The sequence below is a fragment of the Bos taurus genome, chromosome 21, assembly GCF_002263795.3.
Source record: "Bos taurus isolate L1 Dominette 01449 registration number 42190680 breed Hereford chromosome 21, ARS-UCD2.0, whole genome shotgun sequence".
NCBI classification, from domain to species: Eukaryota; Metazoa; Chordata; class Mammalia; order Artiodactyla; family Bovidae; genus Bos; species Bos taurus.
Window position 1 is genome coordinate 6279374 of NC_037348.1, and position 24783 is coordinate 6304156.

The 24783-nt window shown below is 42.7% G+C and overlaps 1 long non-coding RNA gene across 1 annotated transcript in view; it reads right to left on the bottom strand.

The window, feature by feature from the left end:
• The window catches only part of LOC132343324 (uncharacterized), a 51668-nt gene extending 27756 nt beyond the window's left edge, over positions 1 to 23912 (bottom strand). Inside the window, exons 1-2 of the long non-coding RNA XR_009492083.1 lie at positions 22993 to 23912; positions 20871 to 21032 (exon numbers count right to left, since the gene is read on the bottom strand). This is a non-coding gene — a long non-coding RNA (uncharacterized lncRNA). The remainder of the gene's footprint in view (positions 1 to 20870; positions 21033 to 22992) is intronic.
• Positions 23913 to 24783: the final 871 nt, after the last annotated feature.

Genomic DNA, 24783 nt, shown 5'->3' on the forward strand with positions numbered 1-24783 from the left:
GCTCTGTGAAAAGTACCGTTGGTAGCTTGATAGGGATTGCATTGAATCTATAAATTGCTTTGGGTAGTATACTCATTTTCACTATATTGATTCTTCCGATCCATGAACATGGTATATTTCTCCATCTATTAGTGTCCTCTTTGATTTCTTTCACCAGTGTTTTATAGTTTTCTATATATAGGTCTTTTGTTTCTTTAGGTAGATATATTCCTAAGTATTTTATTCTTTTTGTTGCAATGGTGAATGGAATTGTTTCCTTAATTTCTCTTTCTGTTTTCTCATTGTTAGTGTATAGAGATGCAAGGGATTTCTGTGTGCTGATTTTATATCCTGCAACTTTACTATATTAATTGATTAGCTCTAGTAATTTTCTGGTGGGGTCTTTAGGGTTTTCTATGTAGAGGATCATGTAATCTGCAAACAGTGAGAGTTTAACTTCTTCTTTTCCAATCTGGATTCCTTTTATTTCTTTTTCTTCTCTGATTGCTGTGGCCATAACTTCCAAAACTATGTTGAATAGTAGTGGTACGAGTGGGCACCCTTGTCTTGTTCCTGACTTTAGGGGAAATGCTTTCAGTTTTTCACCATTGAGAATGTTTGCTGTGGGTTTTCTTTAAAAAAAAAAAAAAGACGTAAACCCCTAAGATAGCAGCACCATTTTGGAAGCTGAAAAACAAATGAACAAATAAAAACTGATTTAATAAGCACAAGAGCACTGAACCCCTAGAAAGCAGTGGGGAAAACTAAGAGTTGATTTGAATTATCCTGCTGAATCTTTAAAATGCACAAGAAATAGCACCATCACATACCTCTGCAGCTGAAAGTGAGAAGCGTGTGTATCGTGTCTGACTGTTTGAGACCCCACTGATGATAGCTGGCCAGGCTCCTCTGTCCATGGAATTCTCCAGGCAAGAATACTGGAGTGGGTTACCATTGCCTTCTCCAGGGGATCTGCCCAACCCAGGGACTGAACCCAGATCTCCTGCACTGCAGGTGTCTTTACCATCTGAGCCACAAGGGAAGCCCAAAAGTGGGAAGGATCTTACCCTCAAATAAGGATAACATGAATGAATGATCTGAGAGCAGTTTCATCTCTAGATCCTTCTTCCCATTCATGTTCCTAAGCAACTGCTTCTCCCCAACCCTATGGAATTCTGCATGTTTATTCTCTGGAGCAGGTAAAACAAAATCTAGAAAGGGAGCACCAGACTCAAAACAAGGATTAAGTGACCATATGCATACTGAATGATAAATGTAGAGGCAAACTTTATTTCTCTCCCAGAGGTATGCAGCCAAACTCTTACCCTCCAGACAGTCTCTTAGAGAATTCTTCTTTGGAGAATCTAACCAGGCCAACAGGAAAAGACTTCAAGATACTGACTTCAGAAGTTGCCCCCAAATATTCCTGTAATGCCACTGAACAGTGATGTTCAAAGTCAATAAGTCCTGCCTACAGACCCAGAGTTTCAGTGATTATTTTAGTTCCTCTTAATTAGGAGCAGATGAGGGAACATTATCAGATATCTGAGAAATACCTCAGAGAGAGGTATATTAGTTTCCTAAGACTGCCACAACAAAGCTGTTTAGTCTGCGTGACTTAAACAACAAAAATTTATCTTCTCACAATTCAGAAGACTGGAAGTCTAAGATCAAGGTGTCAGTAGGGTTGGTATCTTCTGAGGCCTTTCTTCTTGCTTGGAGATGACCATCTTCTTTCTGTGTCTTCACAGGATCTTCCCTCTATGTAAGTCTGTAACTTAATCTCTTGTAAGGACACCAGTCATATTGGATTCAGCTCAGTTCAGTCATTCAGTCATGTCCAACTCTTTGCAACCCCATGGACTACAGCATGCCAGGCTTCCCTGTCCATCACCAACTGCTAGAGTTTTCTCAAACTCATGTGCATCGAATTGGTGATGCCATCCAACCATCTCATCCTCTGTCGTCCCCTTCTCCTCCTGCTCTCAATCTTTCCCAGCATCAGGGTCCTTTCCAATGAGTCAGCTCTTTGCATCAGGTGGCCAAAGTACTGGAGCTTCAGCTTCAGTGTCAGTCTGGATTCAGATTCAGCATAAGCTTCAGAATCAGCATCAGCTTCAGCATATTGGATTAGGTCATCCTAAACCCCATGGACGGAGGAGCCTGGTGGGCTTCAGTCCATGGGTTGGACACGACTGAGCGACTTTGCTTTCACTTTTCACTTTCATGCATTGGAGAAGGAAACAGCAACCCACTCCAATGTTTTTTCCTGGAGAATCCCAGGGAGGGGGGAGCCTGGTGGGCTGCCGTCTATGGAGTTGCACAGCGTTGGACACGACTGAAGCAACTTAGCAGTAGTAGCAGCAGCAGCAGCAGCAATGACCTCTTTTAAACTGATATCCCCTTTAAAGACTCTATTTCTAAACACAGTCTCATTCTGTGTTTGAGGGGGACAGAATTCAGCCCACAATAAGATGATAGGGACCAAAAGAAACCATAACAAAAATGCAACTGAAGGAAACACTGTGCAAGAACAAGAAACCTATTAATCTTAGAGACATAAGAGAAGAGATTAAATAAGAACAAGACACCACAGAAAAGAAACATTCAGAGAATGGAAAGGGGTTCTTGGAAGTTAAAAACATAATAGCTGAAATGAAAACAATATTGGAAGATAAAGTCAAGGAAATCTTCTAGAAAGTAGAGTAAAAAGAATTGGAAAACAGGATGAAATATTTAAGAAAATGCTAAAAACCAATCCAGGAAGTTCAATATCCAAATAGTATGATTTCCATAAAGAATGTTTGGAATAAACAAAGAGAGGCAATCATCAAGAAAAGAACTCATGAACTACGAAAATTCCCTTCTGGCTAAATTGTAAAATGTCTCAAAGACCATCACTCCCACCCTAACAATGAGAAGAAGCAAGATAAGCTACAAAATAATGGTTTAAAACCATGATTTTTAAAAAGCTAATCAAAATGCCTGTGTGTACAAACAGAGATGAACAAAATTCTAGAAAGTCATAAGTTCTTTTTAGGAAGGAAGATACCCACTGCTGATTTCATCTTGGTTAGAGCTGTGGGAGGAGGAAGAGTCTTCCAGACAAATTTAATATCCACATATCATAGTTACTTACATATATGGTTAATTACTTTAAAAAATCAAGGTGAGAAATCAATTGAATGGGGGAAAGAACTTTTTCTTGCCTTTAAAAAAAATGATTGATGCTGTGAAAACTAACCAGATGGGAAAAAGATAAACCTTTTCACACCAGAGACAAAAATTAATCTGAAATGGATCATATATCTAAATGTGAACACTAAAACAATAGAACTACAGTAAAACAAAAATATTATTATAACTCTAGTGTAGACAAAGACTTTTAGGTTGGACATGAGAAACACTAGCCATGAAGTAAAATATTAAATTAGAAGTCTCTGTTCATTAGAAGACACCAGTGCAATAGCTGAACACTGGAAATATCTCCAAATATCTCCAAGAGAACTGATAAATACACTAAAGCATAGTTATACAATGGAATCTACTCAGCAATATAAAGGAATAAAACTAGAGATATACGCTATACATGTATGAATCTAAAAAATATTATATTGGGGAAAAGACATCAGAAGAAAGAGATACATATTGCATATGACCATTTATATAATGTTCAAAGACAGGAATGGAGAAGGAAATGGCAACCCACTCTAGTATTCTTGCCTGGAGAATCCCAGGGACGGGGGAGCCTGGTGGCCTGCCATCTATGGGGTCTCACAGAGTCGGACATGACTGAAGCGACTTAGCAGCAGGAGCAGCAGCAAAGACAGGAAAAAATTAAGATCATACGAATCAGAAAACAGTTGCCTCTGGGATAGGAGGCACTGACTAGAAAGGGGAACAATAGAACTTTCTGGGGTGATATAAATGTTTTATGTCATGTTTGGCAGTTACACAGGGGTATACATTGTTCCAAAATGAACACAAGATTTGTTCACTTTATTGTTTGTAGTTACACCTCATCAAATTGTACTGAACTCTGAGCAAACTGGGAATATAAAAAATTTCCCTAGCTTGGTCTACAAAAAGTTACAGCTGACATCATACTTAATGATGAGGAACTAGAAGCTTTCCCACTAAGATCAGGAACAAGGTGAGGCTATCCCATTTCACTGCTCCTTTCAACATCATACTAGAAGACCTAGCTATTGCCTAAGACAAGAAAATAAAAAGTGTATAGATTGAGAAAGAAGAAATAAAACTTTCATGATTATGTATTGGTAGAAAATCTAAAAAAAAACCCAAAAAACTCACAGAACTTACAAGTGATTATTACAAGATTATAGGGTATAGGTTTAATACACAAAAGTCAATCAGTTTCCTATCTAATAGTAAAGAACAAGTAGAAGTTGAAGTTAAAACTCAATACCATTTACATTAACATCTCCAAAATGAAATACTTAGGTATAAACCTAACAAAATATGGATAAGATATTTATGAGAAAAACTGTAAAATTCTGATGAAAGAAATAAAAACACTAAATGAATGATATTCCATGTTCATACCTCTTAGGATATGAAGGGAGACTCATTATTGTCAAAATGTCAGTTCTTCTCAACTTGATCTACAGATTCAAGGTAATTTCAATCAAAATCCCAGCAAGTTATTTTGTCAGTATTGACAAATTGATTTTAAAGTTTATATGGAGAGGCAAAAGACCCAGAATAGCCAATTCAGTATTGAATGAGAAGAACAACTTTGGAGGGTTGACTCTACCTGACATCAAGATTTACTATAAATTTACGGTACTGAAGACAGCATGCTATTAGTGAAAGAATAGATAGTGTAACAGAATAGAGAGCCCAGAAGTATATTCACACAAATATAGTCAACTGATCTTTGATAAAGGAGTTAAGTTACTAGGATGAAGAAAAGATAGTCTTTTCAACAAATGATACTGGAACAACTGTATATCCACATGCAAAAGAATGAATCTAGACACAGACCTTATATCTTTCATAAAAATGACTCAAAATTGTTGACAGACCTAAATGTAAAACAAATAAAAACCATAAACCTTTTAGAAGAAAGTGAAAGTGTTAGTCACTCAGTTGTGTCCAAATCTTTGCAACCCCATGGACTACAGCCCGCCAGGCTTCTCTCTCCATGGAAATCTCCAGGCAAGAATACTGGGGTGGGTTGCCATTTCCTTCTCCAGGGGATTTTCCCAACCCAGGGATCAAACCCAGGTATCCCGCTTTGCAGGCCAATTCTTTCCCATGTGAGCCACCAAGGGACAGGAAGGGGAAACTGTTAGTTGTGAAATGTGGGGTTTAGTTCCCTGACCAGGGATTGAACCCAGGCCCCCTGCATTGGGATTATGGAGTCTTAGCCACTATACCACAAGGGAGATCCCTTTGGCAGATAACATAGGAGAAAATCTAGATGATCTTGGGTTTGGTGGTGACCTTTTTAAGACTCAAAACCAAAAGCATGATCCATGAAAGAAATACTTGATAAGCTGGGATTCAGTGAATTAAATACTTCTTGTCTGTGAAAGACAGTGTTAAGAGAATGAGAATTCAAGCCACATACTGGGAGAAAATATTTGCCAAAAAAACCCACATCTGATAAAGCACTGTTACTCAAAACATATGAAGAACTCTTAAAATTCAACAATAAGGAAAGTAAGCAGCCATATTTTAAATGGGTTAAAATCTTAACAAATCCTCACCAAAGAAGATATTCAGATGTCAAATAAGTATGTGCAAAGATGCTCCATATAATCCACTAGAATGAAGTCATCAGGGAAATGTAAATTAAAACACTGAAATACCTCTACACACCTCTTAGAACAGGCAAAATTCAAAACACTGTCAATACCAAAAGCTGTCAAGGATGTGGAACAACATGAACTCTCATTCCCAAATGAGTTGAAAATGTGTGTGCACACAAAAACCTGCATATGGATGTTTATAGCAGTTTTATTCGTAATTGTCAAAACTTGGAAGCAACCAAATTGTCCTTTGGTAAGTGAATAAACTGTGGTACATCAAGATGATGGAATATTAGTCAGCATTAAAAAGAAATGAGCTATCAAGCTATGAAAAGACATGAGAGAATATTAAATATTTTATTAAGTGAAAGAAGCCAATATGAAAAGGCTATATACTGTGTAATTCCAACTACACAACATTCTTAAAAAGCAAAACTATGTTTGCCAGGAGTTGGCGAAGAGAGAGGAATAAGTAGGCAAAGCATGGTGATTTTTAGGGCAGTGAAACCATTCTGCATGACAGTAATGGTAGATATGTGTCATTATATATTTGTTCTACTCCAGGAGTAATCCTAATTTTAACTATGCATTTTGGGTAATAACGGTTTTTCAATGAAGGTTCATCAACTTTAACAGATTTGCCACTCTGATGTGGGATGCTGATAGTCAGGGGTGGGGGCTGAGGGGCGGGGAGCAGACTCCCAGGTGGCTCAGGGGTAAAGAATCTGCCTGCCAATGCAGGAGACACAGGAGATGCGGGTTCAGTCCCTGGGTCAGGAAGTTCCCCTGGAGGAAATGGCAACCCACTCCAGTATTATAGCCTGGAAAATTCCATGGACAAAGGAGCCTGGTGGGCTACAGTCTTTGGGGTTGCAAAGAGTCTGACGTGACTGAGCGACTGAGCACACACCCACGTTGATAGTGGGAGATACTATTTGTATGCAGAGGGGAGGGGTACGAGAGAATCTCTGTACCTTCTGTTCAAGTTTGATGTGAACTTAAAACTGCTCTAAAAATATAGTCTATTAAAAATGTGTTGAAGTAAAAAACAAAATGATTCCAGAAAACTTCTCTAAACTGAAGGATAAGTGATGTATGAGTGAAAGGACCCACCAAATGTTTTGTACAACATGTGAAAACAGACCCACACCAAGGTACAAAATTATGAAATTTCAGAGCACTGTATGGGTCCAGAGATAAAAAGCAGGTAACATACAAAGAATTATGAATCAGAATGATCCTGGACTACTTAACAACACTGGACACAGAATGACAGGGTGACAATGGCTTCAAAGTTCTGAAAGAAAATCATCCTCAACCTCAAATTCTATACCCAAACTGTCAAATAGGAGGAAAAAGCAAAAAAAAAAAAAAAAAGATACACAAGTTCTCAGAAACTCTCTCTTATGTCTCTGCATGCTTCTTAGGAGACTACTGGGGATGTGCTTCACCAAAATGAGAGGAGAAAGCAAGACAGAGGAAGACTGGAGTCAGGAACCAGGAGATCCCAGAGAGGAGACTGGTGAAAGGATGCCCAGAGGGGCATTTGCAGAGACAGCTGCCAGAATGAGAGCTGACTACCAAATGCAGCACGTGACTCAGGAGAGACTGTCATCACCACAATAACACCTCTGTAGTACCTCCATAACCTGAGCAAGAATACCCCAGAGTGTGGCCCAAGCTCTTACCTGCTCTTCATTTTCTCTGACCGTATGTTGACTGGGGCTTCCCTGGTGGCTCAGAGGCTAAGAAATCTGCCTGCAATGTGGCAGACCCAGATTCAATCCTGGGTCAAGAGGATCCTCTGGAGAAGGGAATGGCAACCCACTCCAGTGTTCTTGCCTGGAGAATTCCATAGACAGAGGAGCCTGGTGGGCTGCTATCCATGGGGTCCCAAAGAGTGGGACTTGACTGAGGGACTATCACTTTCACTCATGCTGATTAAATTCCTGCTCCCCCTCCAAGCCCTCCTGCCTGGATCTGCTGAAGACACTCATTTCACCCCACGGAAGCACTCTCAGTGTACTCCTAAGATTTGGAGATGCTGCCGCTAAGTCGCTTCAGTCGTGTCCGACTCTGTGTGACCTCATAGACGGCAGCCCACCAGGACCCGCCGTCCCTGGGATTCTCCAGGCAAGAACACTGGGGTGGGTTGCCATTTCCTCCTCCAATGCATGAAAGTGAAAAGTGAAAGTGAAGTCGCTCAGTTGTGTCCGACTCTTAGCGACCCCATGGACTGCAGCCTTCCAGGCTCCTCCATCCATGGGATTTTCCAGGCAAGAGTACTGGAGTGGGTTGCCAGTGCCTTCTCCGAAGATTTGGAGATAGATTTGTCAAAAACTGCTAGCCTGGTAAAGTTTCATGTGAAACTCGGATCAGGGGCAGAAGATGAGGTAAGATGTCCCAACTCAAGCTGTGAGGCTGAAAAAAAGGGGAAAATTCCTGCTGCTTCTACCTTTTGTTTTAGTCAAGCCTCTGTGGATTAAATGGTGTCCGCTGATTCAAATGCTAATCTCATCTGGCAGCTCCTTCACAGACACACCTGGAAACAATTTTTAATCTGGGTGCCACTATGACAGTCAAATTTGACACATAAAATTAACAAGGGGTCTGCTAGCAAACTGGCCTGACCTTGGTCCCAGAGGGAGACATGATCTTTATTATCCTGGTCAGTTCCCAAGATTGTTTGCTGTACAAATATCCTTTGAAAGATAGTCTTTTTTTTTTTTTAACTTTTTGTAAAATTTTATTTATATTTTATTGAAGGATAATTGCTTTACAGGGTTTTGTTGTTTTCTGTCAAACTGCAACATGAGTCAGCCATAGGTATAGTCTAGGGCAAAAGTGATCAATGACTCTTGACAAGACTTGCAGAAGTGAAAAGGGCCCCTGGAGGAATTCTCTTCCAACAGCTGTGGCAAGCCTAAAAATAAGTTACTAAGTATCCCATTCCGTTCTCTGCATATGACAGACAGAAGACCAATCCCTGCCCATTGGAGCCATTCTAAGTACACGGAATGTGGGGAGACCTGTGTTTCTAGGACTTGATCATAATCTTGCCCTCATACTTTCCCAGAAAATGCCCTTGGGAAACTCTCAGATGAACTGAAATCAGACTAAGACTTGGGGACACTGTTCAGTTTCTCTTTTCCTGAAAGCCTTTTTCTAGCAGAGGTTCTACTGGTACTCAGTTTCCCCACATTCAACAATGTATTACTTGGGGATACTTATGTTGACTTAAAAAGAAAGTACAACGTGTAAGTTGAGAATTATGTTTTATTCGGCAAACTTTCTGAGACCGTCACGTCCTATGTCAATCTTTAAACTTGCTTCATTGGCCGAACTATTGCCCCAATTAATTGTTGACCTTTAAGCCAACTTTTTCACTCTCTTCTTTCACTTTCATCAAGAGGCTCTTTAGTTCTTCACTTTCTGCCATAAGGGTGGTGTCACCTGCATATCTGAGGTGATTGATATTTCTCCCAGCAATCTTGATTCCAGCTTGTGCTTCCTCCAGCCCAGCATTTCTCGTGATGTACTCTGCATATAAGTTAAATAAACAGGGTGACAATATACAGCCTTGACATACTCCTTTTCCTATTTGGAACCAGTCGGTTGTTCCATGTCCAGTTCTAACTGTTGCTTCCTGACCTGCATACAGATTTCTCAAGAGGCAGGTCAGGTGGTCTGGTATTCCCATCTCTTTAAGAATTTTCCACAGTTTATTGTGATCCACACAGTCAAAGGCTTTGGCATAGTCAATAAAGCAGAAATAGATGTTTTTCTGGAACTCTCTTGCTTTTTCGATGATCCAGCAGATGTTGGAAATTTGATCTCTGGTTCCTCTGCCTTTTCTAAAACCAGCTTGTACATCTGGAAGTTCATGGTTCACGTATTGCTGAAGCCTGGCTTGGAGAATTTTGAGCATTACTTTACTAGCATGTGAGATGGGTACAATTGTGCGGTAGTTTGAGCATTCCTTGGCATTGCCTTTCTTTGGGATTGGAATGAAACCTGACCTTTTCCAGTCCTGTGGCCACTGCTGAGTTTTCCAAATTTGCTGGCACATTGAGTGCAGTACTTTCACAGCATCATCTTTCAGGATTTGAAAGAGCTCAACTGGAATTCCATCACCTCCATTAGCTTTGTTTGTAGTGATGCTTCCTAAGGCTCACTTGACTTCACATTCCAGGATATCTGGCTCTAGATGAGTGATCACACCATCATGATTATCTGGCAAACAGCTGGGGAAACAGTGGAAACAGTGGCTGACTTTATTTTCCTGGGCTCCAAAATCACTGCAGATGGTGATTGAAGCCATGAAATTAAAGATGCTTACTCCTTGGAAGGAAAGTTATGACCAACCTAGACAGCATATTAAAAAGCAAAGACATTACTTTGTCAACAAAGGTCCATCTAGTCAAGGCTATGATTTTTCCAGTGGTCATGTATGGAAGTGAGAGTTGGACTATAAAGAAAGCTGAGCCCTAAAGAATTGATGCTTTTGAACTGTGGTGTTGGAGAAGACTCTTGAGAGTCCTTGGACTTCAAGGAGACCCAACCAGTCCATCCTAAAGGAGATCAGTCCTGGGTGTTCATTGGTAGGACTGATGTTGAAGCTGAAACTCCAATACTTTGGCCACCTGATGCGAAGAGCTGACTCATTTGAAAAGACCCTAATGCTTGGAAACATTGAGGGCAGGAGGAGGAGGGGATGACAGAGGATGAGATGGTTGGATGGCATCACTGACTCGATGAACATGGGTTTGGGTAAACTCCGGGAGTTGGTGATGGACAGGGAGGCCTGGCGTGCTGCGGTTCATGGGGTCGCAAAGAATCAGACACAACTGAGCGAATGAACCGAACTGAACTGAATTGTTGGTCAGGTGTCTCTGTGTGATTTTCTTCTGACCTATTAAATGTCTGTTTTACTTGTCCCATTTAAAAATAACCATTTAGGGACTTCTTTGGCAGTTCAGTGGTTAAGACTCTTGCACCCCCAGTGCTAGGGGCATGGTTTGATTTCTGGTTGGGAACTAAGATTTCCCCATGCCACAGGGTGCAGCAAAATAGAAATAAATAAATTTTAAAATGAAAATAAAAATAATCATCTAAAGATTTCTTTATACATTTGGGATAAGTCTCCTTAAAATTTCTACCTGTTGGAAAGGAATCTCTGGCTCTTCCCTACATTTTTTTTTTCTGTTAATCAATCTGCTACTGCTGCTGCTACTGCTAAGTCACTTCAGTCGTGTCCGACTCTGTGCGAACCCATAGACGGCAGCCCACCAGGCTCCCCCGTCCCTGGGATTCTCCAGGCAAGAACACAACCTAAATAACATTAATTATTTAATGATTTTATTAGCATCTGTAAGACACATTGAGGGGAAGAGGAGAACACATTTCCCAAGATGGTTTTCCTGTTTGTTTTAAACTAAGGGAGTTCTTAGGTTAATCATCATATATATATATATATATATATATATATGTATATATATGTATATATATGTATATGGCTTCCCTGGTGGCTCAGTTGGTAAAGAGTCTGCCTGCAATGCAGGGGACCCAGATTCAATCCTTGGGTCAGGAAGATCCCATGGAGAAGGGAATGACAACCCACTCCAGTATTCTGGCCTAAAATAGAGAATTCCATGGACAGAGGAGCCTGGTGGGCTACAGTCCATGGTGTTGCAAAGAGTTGGATATGACCGAGCGACTTTCACACAAAAAATGTACACTTTTATTTTCCACCTTTTGATTTTTTACATAGTTACCAAAAAATTTACCTATTTTCTCCAATTAAAACTCTCTCCAATTTAAAGCATCTATTATCTGGCCGCTAATGAGATATATATTAATAGTGACTCAAACCAATCAGGCACAAGAGGCTTCCCCACAAGAGAGTGGGGAGGATGCTGCCTAAACAAGACCCTAAGAGAGTTTCCTCCCAAAAACAGTCCAAGAAAGTAAAGGCCTTCGTTGTACAGGCCAGCACAACAAAAGTTAAGATGACAGGAAAAACAAAGAAAAGCCTGGGAGTTGGTACAAACAGACAAAAGACTGTTCAAAATCCCACTTTATTTGATTGGCTGCCAAACGTACACCATACCTGTACATTTTGGATGACAAAGACCAAGTTTTCAAAACATAGCTACAAAAACACGCATGCACATGCACGCACGTGTGAACACACACACACACACAAAATGCTGGCAGATCAAGTAGAACATTTACATTTCAAAGGCATAGGAAGAGAAATGCAAGTTCCCCCAGAAGGGCTTTTGTTTTTTTAAGGTCAATATTCTGAAAAGATGCTTTCATCAAGCTGGCTTTTTAATTTAACTGTGTATGTAATAACAGAGCCTCTGGCTAGGGTATTTGTTGGAGGCTGGCAATCTGTTGTTCCTTTTTTGTCTTGTTTTGAAAGCTTTATTCCCCATTCAGAGGTTGGTTTGTTGAAATAAAATTGCTAGTGTAGCCAATTTAAGGAAAAATGACAGGCCAGTCTTCCCTTTAATTACCATCCAATCCTACTCAGGGTTCTTTCAACTGAAGATGAAACTGTTGCAGGAAAGGGGACCTGTTCCAGGGCCCGGAAGTGGGATCTTATCTAACACTCGGAAATGAATTGTCTGAGAAGACACATGTGCTGACAGAGCAAGAGATTTTATCATGAAGGAGCGCCTGGGTGGAGAGCAGCAGGGTGAGGGGACCCAGGAGGACTGCTTTGCCACGTGGCTCACAGACTCGGGTTTTATGGTGATGGGATTAGTTTCCAGGGTGTCTTTAGTCAATTTTCCTGACTCAGAGTCTTTCCTGGTGGTGCATGCATCACTCAGCCAAGATGGATGCCAGCAAGGAGGATTCTGGGAGGGGGTCAGACAGGTGGTGTCTCCTTTTGACCTTTCCTGAACTCTCCCTGTTGGTGGTGGCTTATTAGTTCTGTGTTCCTTACCCAGGACCACCTGTCATCAAACAACTCATGCAAATGGTGGCTACGGTGCCTGGCCAGGGTGGGCGGTTTCAGTCAGTGTGCTCCCCTTAACAACTCCCCCCTGAGAAACTTCATACTCAAGATACTTCTTTGGGAACTGGGGTGGAGGTCTCTTTCTTCTGTAACTTCTTCCTGCTGTGCATGGGCGTAGGCCTGCCTAGCAGAGCAGAAGTCTCTCTTAACCTAATCTAAGTTGAGGTATTCTTTGCCTGAAACCAGCATTCATCCTTATAATAATAGCAATTTAGCTTGAAACTGTTGGCCCCTGTCAGAGATGAAATATACAGGGCCAAACAGGAGGCCTAAAAGGATGGTGGTCATCACTGGTCCCAGAAACAGAAGGCAACATTTGTGGTGAGGGCTGCAGGGTGTGTGACCTTGTTCTGATTGGTTGGTGGTGAGGCAACAGAGCAGTGCTCCAGGAATCTTGTGCTCAGCCTGAAGTTACCATCCTCCACCTGGGTGGGGGCCCCAGTTCTGCAGAAGAACTCAAAGATATTGTTATATTTGCACATTTCTTGAGTAGGAACCAGGACCCTGCCTCAAGGCTGTACCAACAATAGACTGTTCCTCTGTTTCTGTATCCCCTCACTTCCCTGATTAGCAACTGTCTAAATCTACCCTTTGGAACTCAGGGAAGGTCATGAGGCTGAATGAAGCCGGTATCCTACAGACAAGAAATGGAGAACACAGAACAGATCTGTACTCTCGAGCCCCACGGAGTCCTGCTCAGTTTTAATTCAGGGAACTGGGCAACTATGACTGTGATAACTTCCTCTCAAAATGGGGCACAGGACTGCCTCAGCTGGGAGAACAGACACTGAACTGGAAGTATTCCTGAGTTCCAAGTCCTAGGTCTGAGTCTAATATGATTAAACTCTCAAACCCTTGTCAGCCATTTTGGTGTAACAGACCCAATTAGAAGTAGTTGGAGGGGTGACAACTGGAATTTTAATAGATGAAATAAATCTCATTTGTTTTTAGAAGAATAGGCCGAAACCCAGTCTGGACCTGGCACTTCAGGGAGACTTGTAGCCAGGTAGCCAGTTGCCTAGTTTTATAAAAAGTAAGGTTGCAGTTACTAGCTGCCAGCAGACATTGTTTTGAGAATGGTTGTATCCAAGCCTGATATGACTCAGAAAATACAAGTGTTTAGCAATACAAGGTCTAGTCTGAAATTACACCCATAGAATCACCTAGGTATCTCCTTGGATGTCTGAACCATAGCTACTCTATTTTGACTTTTAATTGTAAAATTCTCCTTAATAGCCAAAGCAGATGTCACCATTAATGATGTCAGTGTTTCTCTAGGTATGAGAAGATGCAAGAATTGGGACTCATAAAAGCTTCTCCTGAAAAGATCTATCTACCTGCAGGCCTGTTCTGCCAGTTTCTCCCAGAGCAGAGTGCCTCATTCCTGATTTCCACCCTGAACTCCTTTCGGGGGAGTTGAAGGTCAGCAGCTGCAGTGGCCATGATTTAATCTTTGTAGAGGTAGATGGCAAGTGTCAGTTTTCAGTTGGCAGGCCCCCTTCTTAATTAAACTTGACCATGATTTTAAGGGGGGCATTTCATGACCATTTCATTCCATGGTGCTGAGAATGTCCATTCTCAGGTTCTGGCAAAGATTTTGTTGACAGGCCACTCAATATGCTGTTACTGGACTTGGTCATAAAGCAGTATCCAAAATTCTCTGGACCACCTGTCTTATCAGCCTCTTGGTCCAGGAAAACATTTTTTCTTGTTGCTTCTTCCCATATCTAGAGTTATACTGTTACCATTGTCAGTCTATTATGGAACTATATATTATTTTATCAGAGGCCTCAGTCACACATTTCTCAGTGTAAGAAATAGCAATTTTATAAAACAGGCAAAATACAAATAACATAGCCAGCAGTATTAGTAAAGTCATAAGTAAGAATTAAGCTAAGAGCTTCCATTAGATGTAGCCCAGTATATCCCAGGCCATCTGACTTAGTCTACTCTGTACAAATCTTTATCTTCCAGGGAAATTATATATTGGCACTGTCTATAAGGCACATAGCCCAGTTTTTTAGTGTTACTAGATTGATTATCCTTAATATGATTTAATTAATTTAATCTCCAACACAGAGGTGATTTTAAACCTAAATTATCCATAGCCTGGTGCTATTGCTGGGAGAAATATCAATAACCTCAGATATGCAGATGACACCACCCTTATGGCAGAAAGTGAAGAGGAATTCAAAAGCCTCTTGATGAAAGTGAAAGTGGAGAGTGAAAAAGTTGGCTTAAAGCTCAACATTCAGAAAACGAAGATCATGGCATCCGGTCCCATCACTTCATGGGAAATAGATGGGGAAACAGTGGAAACATTGTCAGACTTTCTTTTTCTGGGCTCCAAAATCACTGCAGATGGTGACTGCAGCCATGAAATTAAAAGACGCTTGCTCCTTGGAAGGAAAGTTATGACCAACCTAGATAGCATATTGAAAAGCAGAGACATTACTTTGCCAGCAAAGGTTCATCTAGTCAAGGCTATGATTTTTCCTGTGGTCATGTATGGACTATGGTCACAGTTGGACTGTGAAGAAGGCTGAGCACCGAAGAATTGATGCCTTTGAACTGTGGTGTTGGAGAAGACTCTCGAGAGTCCCTTGGACTGCAAGGAGATCCAACCAGTCCATTCTAAAGGAGATCAGCCCTGGGATTTCTTTGGAAGGACTGATGCTAAAGCTGAAACTCCAGTACTTTGGCCACCTCATGCGAAGAGTTGACTCATTGGAAAAGACTCTGATGCTGGGAGGGATTGGGGGCAAGAGGAGAAGGGGACGACAGAGGATGAGATGGCTGGATGGCATCACTGACTTGATGGACGTGAGTCTGAATGAACTCTGGGAGTTGGTGATGGACAAGGAGGCCTGGCGTGCTGCAATTCATGGGGTCGCAAAGAGTCGGACACGACTGAGTGACTGATCTGATCTGATCTATATAAATCCATTCCCTAATTGTGGGAGATTTTTTCCCCTTTGCTGAAACTTTGCTTGTTGCTCTGGTTGAGCTTGAGTAATAGAAGAAATAGAAGAAGAAAACTCAAATTTATGGTCAGAGTCAGAGCAGGCATTATTAATTGGCCAGGTGATGGGATTCCATCTAGCAATATCAGTAGTGACCTGAATATAACTATAATTTTTTTAAGTAAATTTTCTCAGGGCCAACCAGCTACAGCCTTGGAATAGAGAAATTCACCAAGGTAACCCAGAACTAGACACAAGTAATTGGCCACAAACCCAACAATTGGATTGATTTCTAAAACTAGCTTAGGATCAGGCCTAGGATAGAAAAGCATTTGGTTTATATGCAAAGGTCTAAGAAGTCAACAAAATATTATAAATGATCACATGTATCAGGTCCAGCATCTTGGGCAAGGTGTCTGCCTTTATGTCACCTTCTTGTTCTGGTATAGTGGGGTTCCTCCTCTGTTTGAACGCCACTTTAAGGTGAGATCAGGTCAGCTGTCCTCTCTATAGACCAGTCCAGTGTAGGGGCCTTTAGAAGTGGGAATTAATCTAAGAGTCAGTTTCCCTTCAATTTCACTGTGAATGAGCCAGTTAAGAGTACCTTATTTAAAGGTCCTTCCATCCAGGTTGGAGACAGCCCCTTAAATTATGTCTTTCTCCAGTCCTGATTGCAGCTTATGAAGCATCTGATCTTTATCCCAAGAGAGATTACTGAGATAAGCTTCAGAAACAAACTTAGGGTGTTTTTTAAAGAATTCAATTAAAATTTACATTAATATTGCATAACAGCAAAGAACTATCCAGGAAATGAGTCTTACTAGATACAGATCTCCAAACAAACTGGTATTTAACATTCATTGAAACAAACACTTTTTTCTTCCTGAAATCACCATCATTTTTTACTAAATATAACCAAATTAAGACTTGCTTATGACATAGGTATGGTCTCAATAAACTTGGCCTGATGATTTATATAACCATAATTGATCATAGATCTTTTTGCTTTGCTGAAACTTTTATAGAGTCTCAGACTGAACTTTTAAAGTAAAACCTTCCAGGACTAGGAAAGTCATGCCAAAGGCTTATCATAGATTTGCCTTACAGAGTGCTCTTTTCATGTTCTCAAAAATTCCTTGAAATTTCTGTACCTCTTAGTGAGATAACCTTCCTAAACCTACCTGTTAAAATTACTGGAAACCTAAGAATTTCCAATCTCTGGAGGAGTCAGATAGAGAGAAAATATAATTGTTTTAATTTGTTTATAACATTTAATTTTACCAAATTACTGTCATAATTAGTTTGAGGGGATGGTTTTCCCTACTTCCATAAAACACAGATTCAAACCTGTAATTTTTTTCAGATAGAAACTATAAAAGTTATAAGCATATTCACTGGTTCATTCAGTCCTTCTGTTAACTTTGTGAAGTCATGAGTTTTCCCATTAGAATACCAGAACATATCAGAATGTTCAGTTCAGTTCAGTCACTCAGTCGTGTCCGACTCTTCATGACCCCATGAATCGCAGCATGCCAGGCCTCCCTGTCCATCACCAACTCCCAGAGTTCACTCAGACTCACGTCCATTGAGTCAGTGATGCCATCCAGCCATCTCATCCTCTGTCATCCCCTTCTCCTCTTGCCCCCGATCCCTCCCAGCATCAGAGTCTTTTCCAATGAGTCAACTCTTTGCATGAGGTGGCCAAAGTACTGGAGTTTCAGCTTTAGCATCATTCCCTCCAAAGAAATCCCAAGGCTGATCTCTTTCAAAATGGACTGGTTGGGTCTCCTTGCAGTCCAAGGGTCTCTCAAGAGTCTTCTACAACACCACAGTTCAAAAGCATCAGTTCTTCGGCGCTCAGCCTTCTTCACAGTCCAACTCTCACATTCATACATGACCACTAGAAAAACCATAGCCTCGACTAGATGGACCTTTGTTGGCAAAGTAATGTCTCTGCTTTTCAATATGCTATATAGGTTGGTCATAACTTTCCTTCCAAGGAGCAAGCGTCTTTTAATTTCATGGCTGCAATCACCATCTGCAGTGATTTTGGAGCCCAGAAAAAGAAAGTCTGACACTGTTTCCCCATCTATTTCCCATGAAGTGATGGGACCGGATGCCATGATCTTCGTTTTCTGAATGTTGAGCTTTAAGCCAACTTTTTCACTTTCCACTGTCACTTTCATCAAGCGGTTTTTTAGTTCCTCTTCACTTTTTGCCATAAGGGTGGTGTCATCTGCATATCTGAGGTTATTGATATTTCTCCCGGCAATCTTGATTCCAGCTTGTGTTTCTTCCAGCCCAGCGTTTCTCATGATGTACTCTGCATATAAGTTAAATAAGCAGAGTGATAATATACAGCCTTGACGTACTCCTTTTCCTATTTGGAACCAGTCTGTTGTTCCATGTCCAGTTCTAACTGTTGCTTCCTGACCTGCATACAGATTTCTCAAGAGGCAGGTCAGGTGGTCTGGTATTCCCATCTCTTTCAGAATTTTCCACATTATTGTGATCCACACAGTCAAAGGTTTTGGCATCAGAATGTTAGGAATATCTATATTAGTAATATTTACCATACATTATAACATGAGAGGATTTATTACTCATTTGATAACATTTTCCATTTAACCAACCAAATAAACACAGTTAGTTCAATATCTCTCTTTGGAATGTTTCAGTGGCCCTCTAAAACAACCCAAAGTTAGCTAAAGATCAAAAGAATTCAATTTAGGAACTTTTGTTAAAAAAAAAAAATCAGTCAAAAGGGTTTTAGAACATTCAGTCAGATTTCATCAATGCTGATGGGTGTATCATTTAGCTTGCTGATATGTCACAATAGGCATATGAACTGACTGAGTCTCAAGGCCAAGTGAAAGTCGACTCAGCCATCTTGGGCCTAGTTGGCTCTAACCAGTTTCCTATGGCTGTGTCATTCCTAACAAATCCATCTATCCAACTAATTATAATCCAATTTTAGAAAATCTTTATCATGTATAACTCTTTTCAGTTTTTTTTTTTCATATTTTCTCCTACTGAAAACACTTCTTAGTTTCCCTAAAGTATTTTCCTCAATGAGGTACATTTCTTGTTGACAGATTTGTAACCAAATACAGTCTTATTTGACCACTAGTAAAACTAGGTAGAACAGAATTACTTATTGATGGATCTAAAGACATGTCTATGTTACCAGGCATTAATTTAATACTGAATATTTCCCAGTTCACATGAACCTGGAATTCATAGTTTAATTTAGAATTATTTGATTTGTAAGTGCTTACTTTTCTAAAGCCAATTAAACAGTGCTCATTTACAAATTAACTCAAAATATTATCCTGAAACAAAGACATACTGAGACACACATATTCAGACAGACACAATGCAAGCTTCATTTTCTAAGTTTAGTCATGAAATAGATATTACAATATAAAATTCACTAGTTTATAAATAACAGTTGGAATAAATAAAATTTTAAAGGCTTCTTCCCATTTTTCCTCAGTCTCAGGAGTTAGAGATGGTCTAGATAAGTGTTCCTGAGAGCCCTGGTCTCAAGGCACAAGGAAAGAAAGCCAAGTTCTAACAAAATGGCGGCAGGTCTAAACCAAACAGGGGCCAGACAAAGCAAAATGGCCATCACAAGTCACAGCACAGAACACAGAGCATAAAACACACACATAGACCTGGCAGTCCTCATCAGACACTCCCTTAAATACAAGATTATAGTCTCTCAGAAAACCTCCTATAGAAACACAGAACTTCAGATCCAAGTTCTAACAGAACAAATGAAAATATCTCAGGTCTTCAAAGATTTCAAAGGGAGGAAAGGAAACCAGGTTGAAATAAGAGGGGGGAGGAGGTGAGAGAGGAGGCAAAAGGGGTGGCCTTACAGACGTCTCCTGCCACCTGCAGACACCCAAGCATTACGGGACCTTACCCTGGGCCTCCAGAGAAGAGAGGACAGGAACTCAGCCCTACCAGAAACCAGACCAGAACAGAACCAGAATTCGAGTTCTCTGCCAATAGGAGATGATCAGGCTCCAATCCTCAGCTCAGGCTGAGGCCCTTCGACCAGATTCCTGTGTCTGAGACCGCGGGACCAGGAAAAAGGATAGGATAGGAAGGGTTAAGGAGAGGAAAGAGAGACAGAAGGGGAGAGAGGTCAGTAAAGTCTCTTGTTCCTTACCCAGTCGGGGAGTCACCATTTGTTGCAGGAAGGGGGACCCCTTCCAGGGCCTGAAGTGGGCTCTTGTCTAACATTCGGAAATGAATTGTCCAAGGAGACACATGTGCTGATAAAGCAAGAGATTTTCTTGGGGAGGGGCACCCAGGCAGAGAGCACAAGGGTGAGGGGACCCAGGAGGACTGCTCTGCCACAGTCTCAGGTTTTATGTTGATGGGATTAGTTTCCGGGTTGTTTTTAGCCAATCATTCTGACTCAGAGTCCTTCCTGGTGGATGCATCACTGAGCACGAATAACTCAGCCAAGATGGATGCCAGAGAGAAGGATTCTGGGAAGTGGTCAGACACGTGGTGTCTACTTTTGACCTTTCCTGAACTCTTCCAGTTGGTGTGGCTTATTAGTTTTGTGTTCCTTACCAGGACCTCCTGTCATAAAACAACTCGTGCAAATGGTTACTAGGGTGCCTGTCCAGGGTGGTTGGTTTCAGTCAGTGTACTTCCCCTAACAAAACCACTCTGGGTCTAAACTGAGCGAGAATCTTCCCAGTCTTTCCACTGGACTCCTCTGGTGTCTTTCCAATAGGGGGAGTCACTCGGCAATATCTTTCAAAGTGTTTGATGTCTCCAAATAAAACTCAGTATCATCAACCAATAATCTGGAGATCCAAGAACAAGGAGCTGCTGCTGCTGCTAAATTGCTTCAGTCATGTCCGACTCTGTGCAACCCCATAGACAGCAGCCCACCAGGCTCACCTGCCCCTGGGATTCTCCAGGCAAGAACACTGGAGTGGGTTGCCGTTTCTTTCACTAATGCATGAAAGTGAAAAGTGAAAGTGAAAGTCGCTCAGTCATGTCTGACTCTTAGCCACCCCATGGACTGCAGCCTACTAGGCTCTTCTGTCAATGGGATTTTTGAGGCAAGAGTACTAAGAACAAGGAGAGACTCACCCAAACTCATCTGGTCTCTGAGGAGGTGGAGGCCTCCTCCACAAGAGGCCTTTACTGGTACCAGCCTTTTGATCCTCATAGAGTTCAAGCCAAGGAGAGAAGTCTGATTTGGCTCCCTTTGTAGTTGGTGGCCAAAACTGTTGATCCAAAAAAAAGCACAACCTGAAAGATAGGAATTATATTTTATTTAGCAGACTTTCTGAGGACTTCAAGCTCAGGAGTCAGTCTTTCAGGTAGCTCTGAGGGACTGCTCCCCAAGAGAGAAGGCAGGGGCCAAGGATATATAGAGGTTTTTCCCCACAAAAACCAGGTAGTCAGAATACCAAAAGATTACTGTTAATTAAAGAAAACCAGATATCTCAAGTCAACGAATCTAGGACTTTTCTATGATGGGAAGATCCAAGAGTCTGAGCTGACTGAAATCACTCCTTAGATATGCACCTCAAGGGCTTCCCAGGTGACGCTAATGGTAAAGAACCTGCCTGCCAATGCAGGAGACATAGGAGATCCAGGTTCAGTCTCTGGGTTGGAAAGATCCCCCAGAGGAGGACATGGCAACCCACTCCAGTATTCTTCCCTGGAGAATTCCATGGGCAGAGGAGCCTGGCCAGCTACCGTCCATGGGTTTGCAAAGAGTTGGAGAGACTAACGCTTCCACTTCTTCCGCTAACTAGGGCCAGTATCCTATTCTTCCCCATCCTGAATTCCCTCCTCTGGGCTCACTGTGGGAGTGACTATAGTGGCTTGATGACTGCAACATCTTTTACCTACTGAAAAAGCAGGTGATATTTTTCATTCACAGCTACTTTAGAAGGAATATGAGATGAATGCAGAAGTCCAGAGAATCATTGTCTCTTGGTGGGAAGTAGGGTGCAGGAATTCAGGGAGCATGGGGGTGGGGGCTTCTAAGGTACTGATAATGTTCTATTCCTTAGCTGGAGCAATAGGTTGAGTGGTATTCATTTTATTTGTTATTGTTGTTGTTCAGTTGTTAAGTCACGTCAAACTCTTTATGGTTCCATGGACTGTAGCCCACCAGGCTCGAGCCAGGGATCAAACCCACATCTCCAGCATTGGTAGGCAGATTCTTTACCACTGAGCCATCGGGTTTGTTAAATGTACATATATCTTTTATGTACTCTTCTGTACATGTGATAATTTCTATAGTTTAAAAATAGAATTAAGTAGGCAAGAATGAATGAGTAGAGGCTTGGAGTCAGACAAATCCAAGCTCTGCTCTCCACTACCTGGAAAGTTAGTGAGGACAGGGCAACCCACTCCAGTATTTTTCCCTGGAGAATCCTGAGGACAGAGAAGCCTGGAAGGCTACAGTCCATAGGGTCACACAGAGTTGGAGACGACTGAAGCGACTTAGCATGCAAGCATGCACCCGGAACCTCATGAAGTTTCTCTCTCCCAATTGCAGTTCAGCATTTTTGTTGTTATAAACTGGGAATAACTGTAAATGTAGCATAGTTGTCAAGTCTCAGCAGAAGTTGGGATTCTGCAGGATAAGTAATGACAGGGAAGGCTAGCTCCTTCCCCTCCCAGCAGTGGAACTCAAGCTAGAGGGACAAACAGAGAGGATGAATGATGGCTGGGTTTTGATCCCTGATTCTCTTAAATGGACCATGACCATGATCTCATTATACCTGTCTCTAAAAGGAAAAAACAAACAAAACCCCAAAACACCAAACACTGGAACAATTTAGTAAACCAAGTTAAATTGTGGCCTTTGGGTCCAGAAGGGACTGCCAAGAACACAGGGGTCAACGTAGCCACTCTGAATCGAGCTCTCAGGGAACAGGCCTGGCTGGCCCCACTGTGGGGAGGAGTCTGTGCTCTCAGGCACCACCTGGGAGGGGAGGAGGGAAAAGAGGAGCACAGACAGCCAGCGGAAGGGGCGGCGCGGGTCTCAGGGTGGACTGGGCAGACGGCCCCCTCCCGCTCCCCGTCTGCAGGCTGTTTCTATCCACCCCTCCCCGTCCAGACCTCCTCACTCCCATCCCTGGCCCTGCGCATGCCCCTCATCCTGACGCACCCACCTCTGCCCCCTCAGCTTCTTCTCGCTTCTAACCCCAACCCTCCAGGAAGTCCCCGAGCACCCCCTGCCCTTCACGACCCTGTTCTATTCAGTGTTGTCGTCTGCTCCCAGCACAGTGAGCTGGTGACTCCGTCCACCTGAAGATTGTCCTGTGCATCTGGCAGCTGATTTGACTTTGCCTTGGTGTAGGGAGAGAGCAGATGAGCCAAGATGTCACGGTCAGGCTCTCTTGCCCCTTGGCTTCTCGCTCTGCCTTCACATGTTGTAATATAACAGCTGAGATGACTTGTAACACTGCCTATGCACGTCACAAAGCATTACCTTGGTCACGGGCTGCTGTGTGTGGTACGCCTCTGTGAGCTTCACCAGGAAAGCCCTGGCCACTGCTGCATTGGGGCTACCTTGGACTGACATCACGATTATGTTACATGAGGCTGTGTTCTGAGTACATTATGGCTGCGATATGGTTATGTTGTGTCTGCTGCATCAGCCAGGAGAGGATAAACGCGTCTGCAGTTCCCACGGCTCCTCGGCTCCTCGAGTCTTCTTCCAGCCTCTTAGCTCACACCCTGCCTATCCTGGATTCAGTGAACAGTGTGAACAGCGAGACAATTGGCAGCACTAACAGGATCAGCAATACACTTGGGAGCCTAACTTGATCATGATGAAGACTTCCTGTCTGAGAAGAGGGGGCCTTGCCCGACACTAGAGGAGGCCCCAGCACCGGGCAAGTTCAGGGCCTCGCCCCACCCCTGCCTGTCTGCCCAGCCAGGGAACTACAACCCCGGGCCCTGCCCCGGCCACGTGGAAATAGGCTGTGACCGCCCCCCCTCCCCCTCCCCACCCCCCCGCCCCCGCCAGGGAGCCCAGTCCGTGCTTTGCCCTGAGGCTGCGAACTTCTGCTCTCCAACCTAGTGACCCAGAGAGGCTGCCATAGCCTGGTGGATGGGAGGTGTCTGTGCGTGGAGAGGGGCTGGGGCAAGAGAGGGTGCTCCCCCAGCCTGCACCCCTGGCAGGAAAGACTCGGGCTCCAGGAGACCCTCACCCAAGCTGGGTGCTGGGGCTCAGGAGGGGCAAGGGCCCCCGGGGTCAAGTATCCCCTGGCACCCAGGAAGGTGGGGAAGGAAGGCAAGGGCGGGGGACCCTGCTAACCTCAGCCTGTAAAGAGGCAGGGGGTGCATGGGCTTGGGTTCCCACCCGGCCCAGAGAGCCCGTTTTCAGCTTCATGAAACTCTAGTCACAAGTGCTGTCCTCACTCCACACTTTGCCCAAATCTCGTGTCTTACTCTCGGAGGCAGTCGGGGTTGGAGGGTTCCCTGGGGGGAATAGAGAGAGGAAACAGGAAATCCAGTCCAAGGAAGAAAGGAGAGACAGACAGATGGATTTCCCCTCCTGTTTCTGGCAACAACTTCCAAGGGCTCCAGGGAAGGGGAATTTGATAGCCACGTTACTTCACCAGCAGATAGCTCAGGCCTTGTCTGGCCATTAACTAAGTGTGTGTTTGCAAAGCTGAAACACGAAAGTTATTTCTACAAAATCCATTTACCTTTCAGCTTGATGTGTCTGTCTGTCCCTCCCACCCCTCTATTTTCCCCTTTGGTTTTCTGCCACTACAATTCTCTTTTTCTCTCTTGTCCTCCCTCCAGCTTTCTTTCTCCCAGCAACAGTCCTCCAAGCCCACAGGATCGTAGTTGGACAGGTTTGATTTAATCAGACTGTGCATGTTTTCCTCATAGGGCCACCCAAAGACTCCTTTGTTTTCCTCCATTATTTTCCCTTTGATGCCTCATCTTCTACTGTCCTATAGAGGTAGAGGAATACATACTATTTAATCTATGTTTTTCTAGTCCACTTTCTGTTTTCAAAATA